Here is a 21,352-nt window from a genome sequence, read left to right as displayed (position 1 = left end):
CACTGGATGATCTACACATATAATGGCAAGAACAGGAGCTATCATTATGCAAGTTCAACGCTTTTCAACACTGCAAAAGCTACATGTTCCACATGCTTCAAGGAAAACAGAAAAGGTTTGCTAGTCATAGCACCCCTTTCAGAATATACTGCAAATCTCCCAAATTCCCCACTTGCCTCATTCACAACAGATGCATCCGGTCACAGTCGCTGGACTTACTGGTCTATGTGGCATTTTATAAGACAAAAGCAACTGATGTACTCCATTCACCTGGAACTCATCCACCTTTCTTTCATGATTTCTAAGACAATTTACCACACAGAACTTAGGCTTTACTTCAAACATAGGGTAAAAAATAGAAGAAAGAATTGTTGTTGAATGTCTTGAAATAATTAATACCACCGCATCTGATGAAACACAAATATTATTCATATCCAAAGTGCACAAATCCAAAACTCTCCTTAATGAAGTGTGCCCTGCTGCAACTTCTAATCTATAACAATTAACTGTTCTACAGCACATGCCTTTTGAGTAAAGTTCGGAAAGAAAACTAACCAAACAACACTGATGCTGCCAAGGGATCCAAAACCCTTTCCACGCACCAACTAACCCATATTTTCCATGTCCCTCTGTACCTGAATCCCTGGTATCTATCTTTGAGAGAAGAAGGTTCAGGACCATCAATGCCACAAGAGGTTGCTCCTCTCTGCCAAGGCCTAGAAGCATGTCTTGATGAGCTGTCAACCAAGTTTCTTCTGTTGCTAACTCAAACTCCTGGGAAACAGGAGATGCCCAGATAGAAGCCCCTAGAAGATTCCGACATCCCTTTCTTCTCAATTGCACCAGGAACCTCAGAATCATTGCAAACTGAGGAGTAGCATATGCTCCCAGACTCGTCCAATCCTGAAGAATAACATCTGCCGCCTGTGCCACAGTCTGGCGTATGGCTGAAAAACTTAAAAGCGAGCCATGATTGTTGATGCAAACGGATCTACTTCCCATGGATCACACTCCAGAAAAGTGCTAAAAATAGAACCAGATTCAACTTTCAGTCCTAAGGGGTTGCTTTCTGGCCAATTTGTATCAGATTTTAATGCAGAGTTTCATCCTCCTAGAGACGGTCCGTTTCTGTCCCACTCTCCCTTTCTTTGTTCTGGAGAATCCAATGAATAGTTGTGTCCACCTGGTGTTCTTTGGTACAATCTGTGTGAAATAATAAAGGTAGTTTTGGGTACAGGCAATGGATCTTTCCTCCTGTTTGGAAAGGTGATGCAGGGCAAGGGTGGTTGGCAATGTGACAGTTTGGCCAATGTGGAAGGGTGCCACCTCTTGACAGGAACAAGGCTCATGTTCTCAGAACCAGTTTGTCTGGAAAAAGTTGATGCATGGAGGGTGCACAGAATTCCTGCACTTCGCTAACCCTCTTGGTCGATCTAATGGCCACTTGAGGCTGTTTTGATAGTCAACAGATGCTGATGCCAGTTATATATAGGCTCAAAGGGCAAGCACATGAAAAATGTCAAAACTAAGTGAAGGTCCCAATAGGGCATGATGAAGGGTTTTGGAGGAAACGTGTTGGAGCTCTTTTGGAAAATAAGTGACAACAGGTTACTTGAATAGGGAGGGCGGATCTGGCAACCCAAGAAAGATGATATGGCTGAAAGATGTCCTTTAGCTGTGCTCAAAGCAAATCCTTGCAGGCTAATGAAAGAACAAATAACACCTCGGACAAGGGTACCTAGAGGGATCAACACTTTTGGTATTACACCAAGCCACTAACTTGCCCCAACGGCTGGCGTATACAGTCTTGGTTGAGGGACGCTTGGCTGCCAGAATGCAGACTTCTGAAGGGGTGGGTCAAAGATTTTCAGCTGCCGCTACTCAATTTTCATGCATGAAGGAGGAGTACGTCAAGGTTCAGAAGCAGGACCCTACCATGTTGCTGTGACAGGAGATCTCCCAAAAAGGCACCCTGATCAGGAGTGCGGGATACCAAAATCTCAGTGCCCAATGCGGAGCCACAAGGGAGACTTGGGTCCGGTCATTCCTGATCTTCTTAAGAACTCTGGGCAAAAATTATTTCAACAGGAAGGCTAACAGGAGGTCTGAAGTCTACTCGAGATGAAATGTGTCTCCAAGCGAGAGCTGCCTTTGTAACTCTAGCCTCCAGAAGTGCTAACACAAGGAGTATTCGGTGGTGGCAAATAGATCTAGCCAAGGTTCTGCCTACTCATATAAGAGACCTTGAACCACCTCCGGATGGAGATGCCACTTGGGATCCATGAGGCATAAAATGCTGAGTTTGTTCACCCAGGTGTTCAGAGATCATGCCAGGTGTTGTACAACCAGAAATATGTCCTGACATTCCAGCCTTGTTTGAAGATGCAGAGCCTCTTGACGCAGGGTCCATGACTCCACCCCGCCCTGCTTGTTGCAATACCACATGGGTGTGGTGTTGTTCAGGAACACCTGAATTAGCCTTACCTTGGTGAAAGGAAGGAAGGCTTTCAATGCCAGGAAAATCACCCTCAACTCCAACAGATTAATATGGAACTTATAATCCACCGGAGACCAGAGTCTCTGATCTCCACCTCTATCAGATGGCCGTCCCTACCCAAGAAACGCACGTCACCACAGTCAGCTCTGGGTGGGAAAGGGAGAGGGGTCTGCAGCTGTCCCATTCACGGTTTGTCAGCCACCACTGCAGATCAGTTGCAGCTCCCTCAGATATCTGAACCAGGTAGGAGAGATTCCCCTGATGCTACACCCACTGGGACTTCAGGTCCCACTGCAGAGCCTTCATATGTCAGTAGGCATATGTTACTAGTAGGACGCAGAAGGCCATAAGGCCTAGCAGCCTCGGAGTCAGAATCACTGAAATCCAGGATAGAGTTTGAAACATCGGAATCATAGCCTGAATGAACAAGTACTCACCTTTGGTAACACCTTATACGGTAGCGACTATCTAGCCGCAGATTCCTTAGCTTAGAATATTACCCAGTAGTCATATTCGATCTGGAAACTTTTGGTGAGCAGTACACTTGCCACTAGCAAACAACACGTCAAGAAAGCAAGCTGGTTCATCCCCGTGCTTCAAGAGTCCAGATGCACCTGTAGACGGCTCGAGAAGACATGGAGAAAAAACAAAAACCCTGGAAGCCCAAGCCACCTTCAAAACAGACACCACCTCATCAAAACCACAAGGAAGAAGGTCCTCCAAGACAGAATCACCAACGATGCAACAACAGCAAAGAGCTCTTCAGCATCATCAAAGAGTTTGCCAAAACAAACAGCGAGGCCACAGATTTCCCACCCTCTGCAACAGACTCGGCACCTTCTTCTACCACAAGATCAAGCCCACCTTCTCCTACCACGAGATCAAGCCTATCTACGACCAAAGAGAAATTGACACAGCTAGACGCACTAGAGCGGAAACTCCAGTAATTGGAGACTCTTTTGACCTCAGACAACAATGATCAGATGAGACGCCGCCTGGAACTCAAACGAGTGGAGTTTAAGGAGGTGGCCAAATAGACAGCAAGAGCCAAATAGCGAGCGACACAACAACACAATCTCTACGAGGTAGGGGATAGGGCAGGCAAGCTCCTGGCTTGTTTACACAAGAGGACAATAGCATTGACATCGGTGTTCGAGGTGAAGGGGAGGGATGGCGCCACAGTTTGTGAGGGAGAAGTATAGCAGAAGCATTTGCTGATCATAAGGAACAGCTGTCCACGTTGGCCTCTACGGCCTCAATCGCAGAAGCTCTGGCAACTCTCCAGATACCCAGCCTTGGACCGGAGGAAAAAGACCTCCTTGAGCTGACAGAGGCAACGATAATTCGAGCGATTCAGGACCTAAGGTCTGGGATGGCGAGTGGCCCAAATGGCTTACCAATTGAGCTGTATAAACTAACAGCTACGAAATTGGCACCCCTTCTCAGATAAATGTTTAGTGAGTGCCGTGACAAATGGATACTTCCAAGAAATCAAAGAATAGCTAACATTGTGGTAATACCCCTAAATGATTGCGCCTCATACAGACAAATCTACTTACTAAATGCAGAAATAAAAATATTGGCAAAGTTAGTTGCAGCCCACAGTACCAGGTACTGCAAACATTAGTTCACCCTGACCAGTCCGGCTTTGTGCCGGGGCCAAATAAGGCACTCAATCTTAGAAGGCTCCATGGAGCCATAGGCAGGGCGGTGAACATCCGTGAAGACGCAGTGGTAGTGTGCCTAGATGCCCACATGGCGTTTGACACAGTAGAATGGTCATTTCTATATCCAGTTTTAGAAAAGCAGGGCTTTGGTCAGCGATTCCTAGCATGAATCAGACTTCTATATTCTGAACCTCTAGCACAGGTCTTGGTTATCACGACATCCACTGGCTCCAAGTGGATGTTGGAATAACCTTCAAACTCCTCACCCACACATACAATGCCTGAATCAACGCCTCACATTCCACGTACCCAACAGACACCTCTGCTCCGCCTAGCTTTCCCTAGCTACTGTCCTACTAATCCACAAGACCAGAACCGGAGGAATGTCCTTCTCCTACCTCGCCTCCAAGACATGGAACACCCTACCCATCCACCTCAGGAAATCACCCTCGCTGATGCAATTCAGAAAGGACCTCAAGACCTGGCTCTTCAGATGAACTTAGCACTTAGTCTGATAGATAACACCCCCCCCCCCCCAACAGAGCCTGGAGACTCTCACGGATAAGTAGCCGTACTTTACACACTTAAATTGATTCATTGACTTGCCCACCGGTAGGTGGTGTTATCCGGCCCCATATGGCATTGTCCATGCCAGAAGTGATGTGTGCGGTGACTATATAGAAAAGAGACATCTATCTCTTTTTGCGATTTCCCGTGCCAGAAGCACAGAGCAACAGAGAACACGGACCACTGCTGTGCTAAATTAGAGCCCTTAAACTTATGCTCTGAAATCCATTAGCAGAGAGGATGGGCGGGTCAGTAAGGATTTTGCAGCTAGAGTTTTGAATAGATAAAAATATAACTGAATCTAAGTAACTTGTTCATCTGATAGAGGCATCTAGCTGCAGATTCCTTACCTTAGAATAGATACCCAAGTAATCTAGGAAGGGCTGCAATACGGATTAGACTAAAAAGTCCTGTAGGATCGAATGGAAAAAGTGACCTTCTCACCGGAACTGTCTGTCAAGGCAGTAGTGCCTCAAACGTGTGCAGGGCAGCCCACATTGCTGCTTGACAGACATCCATGACAGGAACCCAGTGAGCCAACACAGTGATCCCAGCCTTGGTTCTGGCAGAATGAGCTCACAAACCTTCAGGAAGGTGTTTTATAGCTAATGCTTAGCATACCTTGACCCCTTTCTCTGCTCTTTTGACTCCTTTCTTTGCTCCAGCGTACTCCACAAAGAGTTGCTTATCCACCCAGAACTCTTTTGTGTGGTCAAGGTAGAAGGACAAAGCTCTTTTGGGGTCCAGCCAATGGAGTCTCTCCTCTTCTTTTGAGCGGTAAGGCGGAGCATAAAAGGTAGGCAGGGGGATGGACTGGCCTACGTGGAAGGGAGCTACCACCTTCAATAGAAAGGTTGCTCTAGTACGAATTACTAGTTTGTCTGGGTAGATAGTAAGGTATGGAGGATGTGCTGACAGCGCCTGTAGCTCACTAATTCTCCGGGCAAAATTTATCACCACTATGAAGGTTTTTTTTATTGTGGAAAGCATAAGTGGGCAGTCATTTAGAGGCTCGAAAGGAGCACACATAAAAAATGTAAGAATCAAATTAAGGTCCTACAGCAACATAAAGATGGGTGTAGGTGGGAACACGTGTTGGAGACCTTTCATAAACCTATGTACAATAAGCGATTTGAACAGGGATAGCCTATATGGCCCCTGCAGAAAGGTCTAGATGGCAGAAAGGAACAAGTTAGTTACCTTCGGTAACGATATAGCTGTAAGAAACATAGGTTAGTTATAGACTCCTTTACTTAGAATTACCCCCGGGCGTCAGACTGGATCCGGAAAGTTTTTCGTCAGCAGTACCCCATAGCATCCGAAGGTGGCGTTGGTCGACTCAGCGTCCGTCGTTGGCGTCATGGTCGCCGGGATGACATCGCAAAAGCTACATAGACACTGCCCTCGTGCGCTGACATCAGTTCTGTACACGACTTTCCACGCAAGAAGCGCAGAGCCATGCAGGACACTGACCACTGGTGCACAAAACTAGGGCACTGAAAGGAAATCCTTATCCCTTGAAGTCAGTTCGCAGAACGGGGAGGATGTGTGGGGCGGTAAGGAATCTAAAACTAACCTATGTTTCTTACAGATATATCGTTACCAAAGGTAAGTAACTTGTTCATCTGAAAGAAACAGTTAGTTATGGATTCCTTACCTTAGAATAGATACCCCCGCAATACCCACCCCAGAGGTGAGTTAGCGACCTAAGTTTACACCAGAAAGTCCTGGAGAACAGAACGGCCAAAGAAGCCATCTCTCCAGACTTGGCTGCCCAGGAAGTAGTGCTTGGAGAACGTGTGCAGTGATGCCCATGTAGCTGCCTGACAGATGTCATTTAGAGGGACTCCCCGTCCCAAAGCAGTTGTAGCTGCCATCGCCCAGGTGGAATGAGCGCGCAGCCCCACTGGAGATTCTTTCTTTGCCAAAGAATAGCAGGCCTTGATGCACAGAACGACCCACCTAGAAATGGTCCGTTTGTGCACGGCCCGACCTTTCTTAGCGCTCAAGTAACCAACAAAGAGCTGGTCATCCACCCGGAATTCTTTGGTGCGATCCAAATAAAAGGATAGCGTACGTTTTGGATCCAGACGGTGGAGCCTCTCTTCCTCTTTTGAAGGATGCGAAGGCAGAAAGAAGGTGGGCAAAGTGATGGTTTGGCCAATATGAAAAGAAGTGACCACCTTTTGAAGAAAGAACGGTCAAGTTCTGAGGACGACCTTGTCGGGATGAACCGTCAGAAAAGGAGGCTTGGAAGACAGAGCTTGTAGCTCACTCACCCTGCGCTCAGAGGTGATGCCCACCAGAAAAGCAGTTTTCAGAGTGAGGAGTCTGAGAGGACACTAATGTAGCGGCTCAAAGGGAGCGCACATTAGATAAGTAAGAATTAAGTTCAAGTCCCACTGAGGCATTACGAAGGGAACAGGAGCAAAAAGATGAGTAATGCCTTTGAGAAATTTATTTACAACAGACGACTTGAAAAGAGAAGGCTGATCAGGAAGCCTGAGGAAGGCTGAAATGACCGAGAGGTAGCCCCTTAAGAGTGCCCAGAGCAGAGCCCTGCTTGGCCAAAGACAGGAGGAACAAGACAACCTCAGAAAGAGGGACAGAAAGGGGATCCACAGCCTTTGCTGTGCACCTTGCCACAAATGTATTGCAGGCGTATACCGTCTTAGTGGAGGGACGCCTGGCTGCCAAGATTACAGCACAGAATTTGGGAGGCAAGTCAAATGATGTCAACTGCCGCCTCTCAATTTCCACGCAAGGATGTGGAGGCTGGACAGGTTCAGTTCGAGGACCGTTCCCCTGCTGCCGGCGATAAAAGATCCTCCCGAAGAGGCAGTCGGATAGGGGGATCGATGGCAATGTTGAGCAGCTCAAGATACCAGACTCTTCGTGCCCAATCCGGAGCCACAAGAATGACTTGGGCCCGGTCGCACTTCATCTTCTTCAGCACTCTGGGCAAAAGTGGTATAGACGGAAAGGCATATAGAAGACCGCAACTCCACTCGCAACGAAAAGAGTCGCCTAGCAAGCGCCGCCTTGAAAATTCGAACACGCAGAATTGCTAACATTGCTCGTTCTCTTCGGTGGCGAACAGACCTAACCAAGGCTCTCCCCACTGTTGAAAGAGACCTTGTACCACCTCCGAGTGAAGACGCCATTCGCGATCCATCATGCACCTGCGCTGAGTTCGTCCGCCCTGGCGTTCAGTGAACCTGCCAGGTGTTGAACCACCAGGGATATGCCCTGATGGTCCAGCCATGTCCAGAGACGGAGGGCCTCCTGACATAAGGTCCACAACCCCACCCCGCCTTGTTTGTTGCAGTACCACATGGTGGTGGTGTTGTCTGTGAACACCTGCACTACTCTTCCCCAGACAGAGGAAAGGAATGCTTATAGTGCAAGATGGATCGCCCTAAGCTCCAGAAGGTTGATGTGGAGCTTCGACTTTGCCAGAGGCTTCTGGTCTCTGCAGCTCCCATGTGGCCGCCCCATCCCAGAAGGGATGCATCCATCACCACTGTGTGTTCTGGTTGGGGAAGGGAGAGGGAACTGCCATTGACTCAATCCTGGTTTGTGAGCCACCACTGCAATTGTTGTGCAGTGCCCTCCGAGATCTGGAGGCAATGAGACAGATTCCCCTAAAGCTGCGTCCCCTGGAACTTCAGGTCCCACTGCAGAGCCCGCATACGACACCTGGCATGACTGACCAGCAGGATGCAGGAGGCCACGAGGCCCAGCAGCCTCAGGGTCATCCTGATCGAAACCTGGAATAGAGGCTGAAAGATCAGAATCAAAGCCTGAATATCCCGGACTCGCTGTTCGGGAGGAAAAACTCGAAACTGTGTTGTGTCCAGAACCGCTCCGATGAAGAGGAGCTTCTGAGAGGGGGTCAGGTGTGACTTTGGCTCGTTGATGGAGAACCCCAGAGAATGAAGGTCTGCCGTAGTCTGGAGTAGGGAGACTACTGCTTGAGGCGAGCCTGCCTTCAACAACTAGTTGTCAAAATAGGGAAAGACTTATTTGCGCAGATGAGCTGCGACCACCGCCATCACTTTCGTGAACACCGAGGGGCATTGGTAAGGGAGCACGGAAAACTGAAAGTGCTTGTGGCCTACCGTGAACCGCAGGTAGCGCCGGTGGGCCGGCAGGACGGTTATGTGAAAATAAGAGTCCTGCAAGTCCAACGCTACCATCCAGTCTCCAGGGTTGAGGGCAGACAAGACCTGAGCCAGGGTCAATATCTTGAACTTCTCCTTCCAGAGGAAGCAGTTAACGTCCCTGAGATCTAGAGTAGGACACAGGCCCTTGTCCTTCTTGGGCACTAGAAAGTAGTGGGAATAGCAACCACGACCTACTTCTGGGGCAGGAACGCGCTCAATGGCTCCCTTGGCCAAGAGAGCCGTAACTTATTGTTGGAGAAGGGCCAGGTGATGCCCCAACATGCGATGGTACTGGGGTGGCATGGCTGGAGGGATAGTCTCGAAGGGGAGGGAGTAACCCCTTCGGACTATCTGCAAAACCCACCTGTCTGACGTGATGGGGCACAAGTGGAGGAGATGATGGCGGATCCTGCCGCCCACTGGCTTTTGATGGGCCTGAAAGGTCGGACTGGGAGGGTATGGAGGCTGCTGCAGAGGGGGCGGTGGTGGACTGGCCCACCTGCTGGCCCCCAGAACCACGTCGGGGGTTCCCACGTCCCCGGGGATGTATGACGTTACAACGCATACTTTTTCCACGCCTACCATTACCACGCATTTTTTACAACGCAGGATCCATTACAACGCATACCATTACAACGCATGTATTTACAACGCAGGTACCTTTACAACGCATACCATTACAACGTAAGTATTGGTAAGTATATAATATTTTTTAAAATGTAATTTAATTAAAATTAATATAATGTAATTTAATTTAATTAATTTAATTTAATTTAATTTAATTTAATTTAATTAATGTAATTTAATCAATTTAGTTTAATGTAATTTAAATTTAATTATATTTACTTTTTACCCTGTACCCCTTTACCCAAAAACCCAAAACTGACCCTGAACCCTAAAAATACCCCTTTACCCAAAAACCCAAAACTGACCCTAAACCCTAAAAATACCCCTTTACCCAAAAACCCAAAACTGACCCTGAACCCTAAAAATACCCCTTTACCCAAAAACCCAAAACTGACCCTAAACCCTAAAAATACCCCTTTACCCAAAAACCCAAAACTGACCCTGAACCCTAAAAATACCCCTGTACCCCAAAAACCCAAAACTAACCCTGAACCCTAAAAATACCCCTTTACCCAAAAACTGAAAACTGACCCTGAACCCTAAAAATACCCCTTTACCTAAAAACTGAAAACTGACCCTGAACCCTAAAAATACCCCTTTACCCAAAAACTGAAAACTGACCCTGAACCCTAAAAATACCCCTTTACCCAAAAACTGACCCTGAACCCTAAAAATACCCCTTTACCCAAAAACTGAAAACTGACCCTGAACCCTAAAAATACCCTTTTTCCCAAAAACTGAAAACTGACCCTGAACCCTAAAAATACCCCTTTACCCAAAAACTGAAAACTGACCCTGAACCCTAAAAATACCATTTTACCCAAAAACTGAAAACTGACCCTGAACCCTAAAAATACCTTTACCCAAAAACTGAAAACTGACCCTGAACCCTAAAAATACCCCTTTACCCAAAAACTGAAAACTGACCCTGAACCCTAAAAATACCCCTTTACCCAAAAACTGAAAACTGACCCTGAACCCTAAAAATACCCCTTTACCCAAAAACCCAAACTTATAATATTTTTAATAAAATGATATACTTACCAATACTTACGTTGTAATGGTATGCGTTGTAAAGGTACCTGCGTTGTAAATACATGCGTTGTAATGGTATGCGTTGTAATGGATCCTGCGTTGTAAAAAATGCGTGGTAATGGTAGGTCGTTGTAAAAGTTGCGTTGTAAAGGTTGTATACCCGTCCCCGGCCGCGCTGAAGTTGAATAGCTTGCGCTGGCCTGTGGCTCTGAAAGGAACGTGTTGGGGCACCCCTTCAGTGGCCACGAAAGGGGCAGAAGGCAGACTGTGCAGGGTGCATGATGGAGAGTACCAAGGACTTGGCCGTAGCCCTAGAGTCCTCAAAGTGCTCTAGAGCAAGGTCTGCCTTGTCGCCGAACAGGCGACGGCTATCAAATGGCATGTCCATCAAGGTGTTCTGGACATCCACAGAAAAGCCAGGCGTGACGGCGACGCACCACCGACGTTAAAATGGTCCTACCCAGTGAATCGGCAGTGTCAAGTTCACTGCGGACGGCGAACTTTGCTGCGTCTCTCACCTCGGCAACAGCACGGGAGAGTACAGAGTGGGAATAACGGCCAAAGAGGCATGCAGTGTTCACCGACCGCAGCCCTAAACTGGAGGAAGAAAACAATTTCTTCACATGCTGATCCAGCTTCTTGGATTCCCTGTCCGGTGGTGCGTTAGGGAATGCGCTTTGGGACGTTGAAGCTTGGACCACCAAGCTCTCGGGGGAGGGGTGTTGGGAGAAGAAAGTGGGGTCGCCCGGAGCCGGGCGGTGGCGTCGAGCAACCATCCTATCCACAGGAACCCCTGTGTTGGGCCTGGAACAGGTGCCCAAAAGGATGTCCATGAGGGCTTCATTAAACGGCAGTAGGGGCTCTGAAGAGCTTGCTGCCGGCTTAAACACCTCTGTCAGGAGGATAGTCCTGACTGCCACAGTAGGTAGCTCGAATTTAGGGCCTCGGTCGCCCTACGCAACACCACTGCATAAGATGCTCCCTCCTCCGTAGCCAAGGTAGGAGAAGACAACATGCCATGGTCTGGTGAGGTGTCCAGACCACTGGCATCCCCCAGTTCCTCTCTCCAGTCTTGGTCGTACTGCAACTTGTCAGTTACAGGGTCACCAGACCCTTCCCAGTTGTCCTCACCCTGCTCTGGCTACCAAACAGGCTGAAAATGGACAGGGTGGAATACAGGCACAAAAGTACTCATTGGCGCCGGATTCGGCATTGGTCGACCCCAGTCTAGCTCTGTATCCATAATCGTGGTGGAAGCAGGGGTAGACGCCACTTGAGGTCCAGCCTGCGTCGGCTGCGGACGTGGTGCCAGTGAAATCGGTGCAGGTGGAGGTGTAATAAGGCCGACCAGCACCGATCCGGATCCAGGCCTAGATCCAAGGGGGCCCTGCGGTGCCGAGGCCGGAGTCGAAGGCCTAGGGCCCCGAGCCGAGTCCCTAGACCCGAAGGCGCAATGGCGGAACTGGGCAGCACCATCGCTTTGTAGAACTGACAAACCTAGGCAGGGGTTGCTCCCGGTCCCAGGAAGGGAAGGAAGGCTTGAGTCGACCTTGAAGGCTCCGTACGCGGAGCCGCACCACCGACACCCTTCGTCGTGTCGGCCGATGGACGAGGGGAAGTCTAAGAGCGACGATGCTTCTTTGACTTCTTCTTGTGCTTCGACTTAGCTGACCCCGAGTGGGAAGACTTAGTCGAGGAGTGTTGATGGCTCCGCGATCAGTCCCTCGACCTCCCACGCGACCGGGACCTCGAACGATGCGGAGCCGACTGCCGGGCCTTGAGTAGCTTTTGAGACCGCTCCCGCAGAGACTTCGGGGCCATGGTTCAGCAATCGGAGCATCACTTGTGGTCATGGTCAAGCTCCGGACAGTAGAGGCACACGCGGTGCGGATCCGTTGCCAACATCGGTCGAGTACAGGAACTACAGGCCTTGAAACCGGGCATCCCTCATGCACCAGGAGTCTATGTTAGACTCGAAAAAGAAGTTGATAAAAGTCGCAAAATAGGCAGTCAAAAAGTGACTGGGGGTACCGCTCTCTCCTGAACTGCGCTTGCTGGCGTGGAAAAATAAAGAACTGAAGTCAGCGTGCGAGGGCGGCATCTATGTAGCTTCTGCAGCGTCATCCTGGCGACCACAACGTCAATGACGGACGAGGTGTCAACCAACGCCTCCTTCTGACACACAGGGTTACTGCTGACAAAAAACTTTCCAGATCCAGTCTGACGCCTGGGGGTAATTCTAAGGTAAGGAATCTATAACTAACTGTTTCTTTCAGATATAACCTTATAATGTTGCCAAAGCAGAGCCATGCTGGGGTAAAGTAAGAATGAACAACAGAACCTGGGAAGCTGGTGCAGAAGAGTGTCAACATGTCTGCCTGTACACCATGCCACAAACTTGCTCCAGCAGCAGGCGTATACCAAATTGGTGGAGGAACGCCTAGCTGCCAAGATAATTTTGCATACTTTGCCGCTAAATCTCCTCGCATAAGGGCAAAATATTTTCAGGTTCGGGTGCAGAACTCCACACTGCTGCTGCGACAGAAGATCCTCCCAAAGAGGAAGCATGATCAGAGAACCCATACTCATGATCAACAGCTCAGGATACCTGACTCTCCATGCCCAATAAGGAGCTGCAAGAATTTTTAGACCAAGTCATTCCTGATCTTCTTGAGAACTCTGGGCAGGAGGGGTATTGGTGGAAAGTCGTACAGAAAGCCTGAACTCCAACCAGATGACAGTTTGGCCAGCATGAACAGCTGTGGGGGCTTAATAGTGGAGATAAAATGGCTTTCCAGGCTCAGAGCCTCAGATTTTTGTAGCCGTTGTGTAACAGTCACCATATCTGAGCTTTCCCCGAGGAGGTGGGTGGGCGCATGGGAATCTATGAAAGTTAACAATACTGGGGAACTAAAGTTACAGGTAAGTAACTTGTTTTCTTGCCCCAGTATTGGAACTTTCATAGATTCCCATGCTTCTGTATCAGAGTAGCAAGCAGTTAGCAATAAAAAACACATTTTGTGTCATAACATACATTGCAATAGTCAACAAAGATACAAAATGTACAAAATAACGGAAGGTGGGATAGAAAGGAAAGCTCACCAATTAGTGGAAGAGGTTCCTCAGGACTGCTTGGCCCACTGCCGTATCTTCTTGTTGTAAGGATTCCAAGCAGTAATGCTTAGTAAAGGTGTGGATGCTGCTCCAGGTAGCAGCTCTGCAAATGTCCTTAATCTGCACACCTGCGAAGAGGGCTGTTGAAGGAGCCACTGATATTGTGGAATGTGCTCGAACCCTGCCAGTCAGTGGTTTACCTCCTGCAGTATGGCAATGTAGAATGTCCCTGGTAATCCATCTTGCAATCCCCTGCTTTGACAGAGGGAGACCTTTGCTTGGACCACCAAAAGCAACAGACAATTGGGAGGATTTCCGAAATCCTTTGGTGCGATCCAAATAGAATTTTAAACATCGTTGTACATCTAGAGAATGTAGCGACCTCTCCGCTGGTGTAGCCGGGTGAGGAAAGAAAGCCCTAAGAATAACCGGCTTGTTCAAGTGGAAGTCCGAGTGTACTTTGGGTATGAACTTTGGGTTAGTGCTCAAGATAACGGTGTTCCTTTTGAATTGAAGAAAAGGCTCTTGGATTGTGAGAGCCTGCAATTCCCCAATACGTCTTGCCGATGTGAGGGCAAGAAGGAGAGCCAATTTCCATGAAAGGAACTTCATGTCTGATTGATGAATTGGTTCAAATGGGCTATTCATGAGATGAGCGAGGACTAGATTCAGGTGCCAAGTAGGAGGAGGAGGCCTCACTGGTGGATAGACCCGGAACAAGCCTTTTAGAAATTGCTTAACAATCCTGGAAGATCACAACGAAGGTCCAGACTCAGACCGTCTGTACCTTGAAATTGCCGCCAAATTAACTTTTATAGATGAATGGGCCAGCCCCGACTTAGCCAAGGGCAAGAGATAAGGCAGAAGCTGATGAGGTTGTGAATAAAAAGGGTACATTTTCTCTCTCGTGCACCAAATGCAAAATCTCTTCCATTTGAGGCAGTAAGTCTTGTTCGTGGAAGGAGCTCTCGCCTGGGAAAGGACTTCTTTAATTTCGTTCGAGATGGGGTGATTCATAAATTCTCGCTGCTCAGGAGCCGTGCTGTCCGGTGTAATGACTGTGGATCTGGATGCCAAATCTGTCCTTCGGACATTGTGAGAAGGTCTGGAATAGTCCTCAAGGGGAGAGGAGGAGCTAGCGACAACGGATGGAGTACCAGAACTGTCTCGGCCAAGCAGGGGCTATCACGATCATCCTGCATGGTTCCACTTTGATCTTCCTGATAAGCCTCGGGATCAGTGGGATGGGGGGAAAGGCCTAGACAAATGTCCTTGACCAGGCTATCGAAAGCGCATTCCCCAATGATCCTCGGTGGTGAAGCCTGCCTGCATAAGACCGGCATTTCTTGTTGGTCGTCGTGGCAAAGAGATCTATTGCAGGTCTGCCCCACTGGCGGAAGACCTCTTCTAGAACTCGCTGGTTTAGATCCCACTCGTGACGGACTGAGGATAACCTGCTCAGTCTGTCGGCATTCTCGTTTAGAATTCCTGGCAATTGTTCTGCCTGCAGCGACATCCCGTGAAGGATTGCCCATTCCCAGATCTCTTTAACTTCCTGCGACAACGGGAGAGACCTGGTTCCTCCTTCCTTGTTCACGTAATGCATGGCCATGGTGTTGTCCGCCCTGATGAGAACTTGTGAACCTCTTAGGCGAGGGAGAAAGGCTTGTAGAGCCAGTTTTATTGCTCTTAGCTCCAAGAGATTGATGTGGAGCTGAAGATCGTGAGGAGACCAATGGCCACTGACATGCAGGTCTTGCATCACCGCTCCCCAACCATCCAACAACGCATCCGTTGTTACTACTTGAGAAGACGGATCGCTTATGAAGGATAGACCTTGGGACAAGTTTCTGTGGTCTGTTCACCACAGGGCCGCTCTTTTAATTGTCGGAGTGACGGTCACCTTGTCGTCGAATGATCTGTGAATCTGTTTCCATTGGATGTCCAGTTGCTCCTGAAGAGGACGCATTTGCAGTCTGCAGAGAGGAATCAGAGGTATGCATGACGAAATTACCCCAAGCAGAGGTTTGAAGCGGCGTATTGAAAGACACCTTCTTTTTCGTAAGTCCAGAGTCATGGTCTGCAGTTTTTCCCGCCTTTCTAGGGTTGGAAAAGCTTTTGAGAGTTTTGAGTTCAGGATGGCTCCCAGGAAATGTGCCATACTGGATGGGACCAGAGATGATTTGTCTTTGTTTAAAGTGAGTCCTAGATTTTTAAACAGGTTTGTACATGCCTGAACAGCGTCCCGCGCTGCTTCCCTGGACGGGGCCTTCAGCAACCAGTCGTCCAGGTAAGGGAAGACTTGAAAATGATTCCTTCGCAGGAATGCCGCTACTGGCGCCAGCACTTTCGTGAAGATCCTCGGGGTTGAGCGAAGACCAAAGGGTAAAACCTTGAATCGAAAGTGGCTCTTGGCTACTGTAAATCGTAGAAACCTTCTGGGTGAATCGGTACATGAAAGTACGCATCCTCGAGATCGAGCGTGGCCATGAAATCCCCCGGAGTGATCAGCCGCAGGATGTCTTGAAGAGAGACCATCCGGAAAGACAGGAAGATGAGATAGGTGTTGAGCTCCCTGAGATCTAAAATGGGGTGCCATTTCTCTAGCGTCTTCCTTACCAGGAAGAACCTGGAATAGAATCCCTGTCCTTTTTGGTCGGAGGGAACCGGCTCTATAGCCCCTTACAGGAGCATTTGATGAACTTCGAGCCGCAGAAGACGCAGGTGTTTTGAAGGAATGGCTGCAGGGGGCTTGGGTGGTGGGATTTGAGTGAATTCTAAGGTATGGACCTTTCGAATGATGTTGAGCACCCAACGGTCCGATGTTATCTTGGACCAATTCTGAAGGTATTGAGATACCCTGCCTCCCACTGATGACTTCTTGGAGGAGGGTACAGTAGGAAGAGCCAGGAGGCCGCTATTGTCGCTTGGACGTATCACGTCCCTGGCGGCCTGCTTTCCTCTGTTAGGCCTGAAGTAATTGGAGGATTGGCCCTGCCTTTGTTGATAAGGCTGGCGGTATTGTTGCGAACCTGAGCCGTAGGATGAGTATCTCTGTTGTTGGTAAGATCCTCTGTAGTTTGTACTTTTGCCTCTGGACCCTTTAAAAGGAGTTTTGCGGTACTGAAGTGTACCCAAAGATCTGGCGGTCTCAGTGTCCTTTTTGATGTATTGGAGAGTGTTGTCAATCTATTTCCCGAATAGTCAAAGTCAAAGTCAAAAAGGCTTTATTTCGACATATAACAATATCTTAAAAAGCATACATACAATAAGAAAAAATACTTTTCAGTACATTTAAAATAAACCATAACTTTCTGCTATCAGAAAATGGATCTATAGGTTTTAAAATAAACATTTAGTTTAAAACAGACCATGGTAAAAAGTGTAATTAAACAATTTGCCTAAGTCTTTTTGACCGGATTCGCCATGCCCACCCAAGGTACTTCGAGGTGGCACATGCGTAAAAAGTACGGGTGTCCGAATAGAGAATCCTTAAAGCCACGTTGCAATGCCTAGTGCCCAGAGTACGACACATAGGCTTAAGCCATTTTGACCGTGGAACTATGTATGCAGGACACTCAAATAAAAAATGGGGAACAGATTCTCTGCGCTGTGGGCAGAAGGGACACCACGGAGCAGTCTGGTATGGGATTTTCCAGTGACAAGTAAATTCCATTACCGGGAGAAGACCAGATCTGAATTTAAAGTACAAGGACCTTTCCCACGGGGCTGAAATGGTGTCCAGATACAATTCTCTATAGGGGGTATCTTTGGACTCCATGAAGTTTCTAGTCGACTTGCATATCGAGGTGGAGGAATTCCTTCTGTTTGTTACCCAATTCCAATAAAGTTGTTTAATTAAGGATTTGGGGGGGGCTGACTGTTGATGCCATGCTTCTTCCAGCCCCAAATTGGTAAGTAAGGCTTTAATATCCGTTAGCCACTTTATTTTCGCCCACCCTGTCGATCTTAGTATCTCCCGTAGACCGTCCGCATAACTTGAGAGTTCAGGAACTCTCCAGATGCGAGCCCACAGAAGCAAAGGGCGTAACTTCGCTAGGTCTTCTATGGCCCGACAGCCCATGTCCAATTGCAGAGGCAAGATGGGGACAGACGGGCCAAGGGACATCAGGCTTCTCAAGAAGGAATTCTCAACTCGAGTAAGGTCTTTCAAGTTCGACATTCCCCATAATTCCGCCCCATACAAGGCAGCACTTACTCCTCTGGCCGCGTAGATGTCCAATACTGCAGCTATGGGTTTAGTTGAGGCTGCTCTCTGCTCTTTTAGCAGGGTCCCAGTTATTCTTTTTAGGTTTAACAACATTTTGAGCAGATGCTGGTCCCATTTCATAGAATCCACCAACCTGATGCCCAGATAATCGAAGGTTTTAGTCCTGTCCAATGCCACAGAGCCCAATGTTGGCGGAGGACCCAGTTTTTGCGGAGGGTTCAAAATAAGATACTTTGTTTTGTCTGTATTTATACAGAGTCCTCTTTGTTTACAAAAATCGTCAAAGCCTGAGAGAAGCTGTTGTAGGCCCATTGGCGATTTTGACAGGAGCAAAGTATCGTCCGCAAAAAGCAGGGTGGGAATGGAACGACCTGCCAGACGAGGGGCATCTGCTGGAATCCTTAACAAGTGGTCCACCACCCCATTAACATAGAGCGAAAAGAGTGTTGGGGCGAGGACACACCCTTGCCGCACTCCTCTGTTCACATCTATTCTTCGGGTTTTTTGGCCATTGGGACCCCAGCGAATTTGGGCGTAGTTGTTTTCATGAAACTTCATGACCAGGTGGAGCAGGTAAGGTGGCAGGCCAAGATCATTAAGAACCTTCCATAGATTATTTCTGGGGACCAAATCGAAGGCCGTCCGGAGGTCGATGAAGGCCAAATATAATGTACCCTTCCCAATTGTGACGACCTTCCAGTGGATCATAAGAAGCCTTAGCGATTGTTCAATTGTTCCAGTGCCAGCACGGAACCCTGCCTGAAAATCCGAGAGGATCCTGTTCTCATCTGCCCATTGTTGTATTCTTGTTAAAAGAACCTTGCCTGCGACTTTTTGTGAGCAGTCGATCAGGCTGATTGGCCTGTAGTTCCCTGGGTCATCTCTCGAACCTTTTTTGTGAAGGGGAACCACCTCAGCGGCCATCCAAGAGGCAGGCAAAGGTGCGCTTTCCAAAGCAGCATTCAAAACCGAGGAGATCAGTGTGCTCCAATCATCTATATCCGCTCGGAGCAAGTCACCCGGAAGACCATCGGGGCCAGCCGCCTTGCGTGGAACCAGAGATTTTATTGCACTTTCCGCTTCTATCTTAGTGAACAGACTTTCCTCGAATCTTTCCATCACTCTGAGGGGCTGAGGTAAAACGAAATCCAACGCTTCAACCGCGGTTGCCGTATACAATTTCGAAAAATGTGTAAACCATAAGTCCTCGGTTATATTACAGGTGATAACTGTATCAAGGGGTCTGTTCTTCTTGTGAACTAAGTCCCAGAAAGCTTTTGCGTTTTTTCCGCCACTGGCAGTTCGGAGATCCTGCCAGAACTTGTCTTCCCAGTCTCTCCTTGCTGTTTTAAGCTCCGATTTATAGCCCTTCCGTTCAGTGGATATTAGGATAGCATTTCCACTTTTCACCGCCAATATCAGGGCTCTCTTCTTGGCACGACACTCCTTCGTGTACCATCCTGACTTGCCTTTTTGATTATTACGATTAGGGTTCCCATTTTTTACTTTGGCCTTGAAAAGGTCCCCAATTGAGAGTGCGACCTCACAGAACAATGCTGTAATCTGATTAGGGCAAATAGGCTGACTTTTTAAAATGGCACTGGCTGTGGAAGTAACAGTTCTGATACATGCCATTTTCTCCTCATCTATTGCCACTTTGTCCCATTTCAAGCGTCTTAAGCAGTTTGTTGGGACCACTCCTCCCAGTGGCCCTGTTGCAACAGCATCATGGTTTCCACTTCCAGGGAAGTTCTCTTTCCACCAGATTGATAGGGTCAAAGAAAGGGCGTTATGATCACTGTCCAGGGAGGGTAGAACTACCATATCCTTCATATGAGCCCACAAAGAAAAATTTAGAAGGATATAATCGATCCGGGAAGAATGGCCGACCCTGTTATATGTATGAGCCCCCACTAGGTCTGATGGTGTCCTCCCATTGGCTGCCCTTAGGCCATGCTCTAAAGTGAGGGAATTTAGTTGGATGATTCTGGGAGTCCAGCTATTTATGATGGGCAAGTCAAGTGACGGGATACCTCTCCTAGAATCTTCATCATTTAGATCCAAGGATTCATCGGGTAACAAAGGCTCAAATGTGCAATTGAAGTCCCCCATGACCAAAATTAGGGAATCGCTACAGCACTCACCCAGGGCTCCCTCCAGGTCCAAGAGCGTTGGTGACAAAGCTCTCCCGGAGGCCCCTCGTGTATAAATATTAATAATCTCCAGTTTTTCTGCTCTCCTCGGGCAAGTTACAGTGAGGTGCATCAAATCTGGAGTTTTTTGGGGGTGATGGTGTACCCTCCATCCCAAAGTAATGTCTATCCAAACCAAGAGACCTCCGAAGGGGCGACCTCTTCCCGAAGCTGGAATTTCCGCCGGGACAAAAAAGGTGGCATTTCCTACTCGGTGCCTTGGTTCTACGCACCATGTCTCTTGAAATGCACAAACTGAGTGGGGTTCAATGAGCGCCACCCAGTCTGGGACATCTAGCTTACTGCTTAAGCCTGCCACATTCCAACTAATGATTTTCAAAGGGGCATGATGCTGGGGCTCATTATAACCGCTATTCCCACCCTGAGGACCCGAAATTTGAGGTCCAGCCACTAGTTCAAGATTATCTGTCCCATCACCTGAAGGAATGGGTAAGATTGGGATAAGCGAGGGATGGGGCACAACAATATTGGTCAGCGGAACCTCCCCTACCAGAGAAGTTGTGTTAGCCCTTTGGGGGGAGACATTTATTACCTCTAAGGTGTTAAGTCACCAGCCCCAACCCTGTGGAGTGGTTGGTTGGGAAGGGGTCCATACACTTGCTCTAGGATCCAAGGTTGGGTAATGAGGGAACCATACACCTCTACCCCCATCTTGAAAAAAATTATTATTATTATTAATGTTATTATTATTGAGCCCCATTAAGGGGGGGGGGTGATAAAAGTACCCCAAATCCCTAGTTTGTATGTCGCAAAAGTTGTGCTGCGACTGTTGGCTACAAATCATGCCAGCAGCTCTGGGATCATTAAAATTAATCAACACACAATCCCCGGTAATAGCCTTGCGTCTGTTACCGATCCAACCCACCCGTCGGACAAAGGCTACTCTGCCATCAATGTGCCCTGCGAGGGGTCTATTAGCTTTTAGCCAAGAGAGCGTCTTGTGTTTGAGTTCAGAATAGGACTCACGAGAGCCCTCTTCAAGCTCGGGTACCCCTGTTAAAATAACCACATAGGGCTTACAGCCAGGCGGAAGACTAGCATTTGGCATACGCCGTTTTATCCTATCTTTGGCTAGGAATTTTGTTGTGGTTTTTACTGGGGGTTTGGGCGCTACATGCGAAGCAGAAGTAGGAGGGGATGTGATTATGATTGCCGCGCCCTTGCTTACGGTCACTGTATCTCCAGTTGCCTTAGTTTTGGAAGTGGTAGGCTTGGGATTTGCAGCAAATTTGACC

General features: G+C 48.2%; 1 protein-coding gene across 3 annotated transcripts in view; it reads right to left on the bottom strand.

The window, feature by feature from the left end:
- The window catches only part of TUT7 (terminal uridylyl transferase 7), a 1,540,394-nt gene that overhangs the window by 244,921 nt on the left and 1,274,121 nt on the right, over nucleotides 1–21,352 (bottom strand). The gene's annotated exons all lie outside the window — the stretch shown is intronic.

This window comes from Lissotriton helveticus, chromosome 2_1 (assembly GCF_964261635.1).
Source record: "Lissotriton helveticus chromosome 2_1, aLisHel1.1, whole genome shotgun sequence".
NCBI lineage: Eukaryota > Metazoa > Chordata > Amphibia > Caudata > Salamandridae > Lissotriton > Lissotriton helveticus.
Note: the sequence above shows the minus strand (reverse complement) of the source record. Positions and strands in the feature narration are given on the sequence as shown.